The sequence below is a fragment of the Rhododendron vialii genome, chromosome 2a (genome assembly GCF_030253575.1).
Source record: "Rhododendron vialii isolate Sample 1 chromosome 2a, ASM3025357v1".
NCBI lineage: Eukaryota > Viridiplantae > Streptophyta > Magnoliopsida > Ericales > Ericaceae > Rhododendron > Rhododendron vialii.
The window spans coordinates 34,383,050-34,385,507 of NC_080558.1; the positions used below are offsets into that span (position 1 = coordinate 34,383,050).

The 2,458-nt window shown below is 37.0% G+C and overlaps 1 long non-coding RNA gene across 1 annotated transcript; it reads left to right on the top strand.

Moving 5' to 3' along the window:
* Positions 1–547: 547 nt before the first annotated feature.
* On the top strand, positions 548–1,446 carry LOC131312913 (uncharacterized). The gene is made up of 2 exons (XR_009196015.1): positions 548–736; positions 1,210–1,446. It is a non-coding gene; the product is annotated as an uncharacterized LOC131312913 (long non-coding RNA).
* Positions 1,447–2,458: the final 1,012 nt, after the last annotated feature.

A 2,458-nucleotide genomic window follows, 5' to 3' on the forward strand; every position in this document is an offset into this window, starting at 1 on the left:
GAATGGATACGGTTTGTGAGACCAAAATTGGTCGCTAACACGAGTAAGATTCATACGAATACGGCAACTCGTTCATCTGATGCGTGCGAACCTTAGAATCTGACTATCATTTTGGTAAGAGACTATACTAATTGGTTATGGCATTGTAGAGTTCCTTGTGTCTTGGACACGAGAGTAGGTAGGTACGAAGTGCTGTGAGTGGACACAGTCTTTTGGATTAGAGTTTCTTTTAATGATGTGTTCTCGTAGGTTTGGTTTAAATTTCGAGGACGAAATTTCTTTAAGGAGGGTAGGATGTGGAGACCCGTAATTTTGAGGCCGTATTTTTTTTTCTTTCCTCTTGTAAACATAAGGCCCACTGAGAAGACGGTGCAGATATTTGGTGTGGCGTATTCGTGGAATGATATAAGGGTAATTGAGCGAGTGGTGCATGTGTGAGTGTGTGGTGTGAGAAGTGGGGGATTACTCCCCCACATCTATTATTTCTCCAGGAGGAGAAATATTTCTCATTCTTTCTATTTCTCACTCTCGCAGTGTCTCTCTCTTCCTTCGAAAACTCTCCCTCTCTTCTCTCTTCGATTTCAACACCTTAGAGCATGATTTCGGATGAAGTCCAAGAATTAAAGTTGCTATTCGGAGCACAGGCTTTCCAAATATCCAAGAAAAATCATAATCGGACCACGTGAGAGCTCGGTTGACTTGGTCAAAGGGTCGAGTTTTGCTCAAAACCCATGAGGTAGGGATTTTTTACTCTTGTTATGCGTTAATACGGTGTTTATTTACCTAGATCGTGCCTTGCTTTGTTGTTTAAGGTTGTTCCTTCTATTTTCGAAAATCTGCAGAATAGGGTCTTCGTTTTGGGGTTTTTACGCATTCTTAAGCTCAGATTTGAATTTTGGTTCCTTCATATGAAATAGAGTAGACTTAAAGCTCGTTCTAATGTCGTTGGAATCACCCGCAACATTGAGAATTGAATTAATGGCAGATTTTAGAAATCAAGTCACGAATCTGTCTCGTGTTTTGCTGTTTTTGCTCATTTTATGGGTTTGCGCCTAACTTTAAACGGCTGTAACTATCTCGTCTGATGTTCGATTCATACAAAGTTTATATCGAATTCTTTCACTCTTTATGCATACTTCATCGCATTTTCATATAGCTTGAGTATAGATTTCTCTACTGGGTTAGTGTAACTCAATCTATCATTTTTAGGTACAAAGCACTGAGGTTGGTATAGCGTGCGTGTCGTGCTTGTTGACCATGTCTTTCAAAGGTATAAAGGAAGCGATCATCTGCATTTGTTTTGAATGAATCATTTGAAATAACGATTATTGTAAATTGTAATATTATTTTTGGTATTTTTAAAAATTGGGACTTCGAGCCAAGATTGTAACAATTGAATTTAAATTTGAGAATAGGGGAAGAAATGTCATTTGGGTATTATCGGTACTCCAGTAGTGGTTTTATTTATTGTAAATGATTATTACTTTTGTTGAAAATTGAGGGCGTGACAATAACCCCCCTCCATAAGTTATCCTCCCAGATTATTTCTTGAAGCGACAATTTTGGCTTTTTTTGGTTGCCGATTCTTCTCCCTCCATAACTTATCACCCCTGATTAGTTTTCTCCTCTAATTCGGCTAAAGATGTATAAATTATGGATGGATTTTGAGGTGGAGAAAAGTAATCCAGGACAATCCACCTTATTTTTTTGACGATTTTGGCCCTCTTCATCCACCTATTGAGCACGTTGGGACATGAAAAAGGATCTAGTGTGTTTCCTCTGGATTTGTGATTTCTGGGTGTGGCGATTTGATGTGATTTATGCGATTTTTTACAGGTATGATTTCTGCGATTTCTAGGCTTCAATTTCTACAATTTTTAGGGTTTCATTAGTGTGTTTGGTTAAAGTTTCGATTTCTGCAATTTCTAAGTTTCGTCTGGTGTAATTTCTGGGTTTGGGTTTCAATTTTTTGAGATTTTTGGTTAGGGTTTCGATTAGTTGGATTTCTGGGTTTAGGGTTTCTATTTGTTGCAATTTCTTGCAAATCTCATTTTAATTTTTTGATAAACTGTAAACCCTTTCTGAAATTTGAAACTCTAACCTAATTCCCAAAAATTATGGCTGCAGCTTAGGGTTTGAACTTGTGGCTATAGTTTTTATTTTTTTACAACACTTGCATGGCAGTTTTTGTTTCGATCACAGACCGAAATGACTGAAATAGTTGTTTTTGCTAGGTGTGTCTTAGATGCATTTTCATCTTCATTTTCAAACTGAGTAAGATAATCAGAGAAAAATAGATTAAAATGCATCTTGATCTTCAATTTTCATGGTGGATTTGGACAGGTTTAAAAATATGGATTGTAATTTCCACCTCTAGATGCAACCTTCACTCCTTGGGGATAATTATGTTACTCAATACTTGAGGTCCTATTCAGAAACCGACTAATGATAAATAACA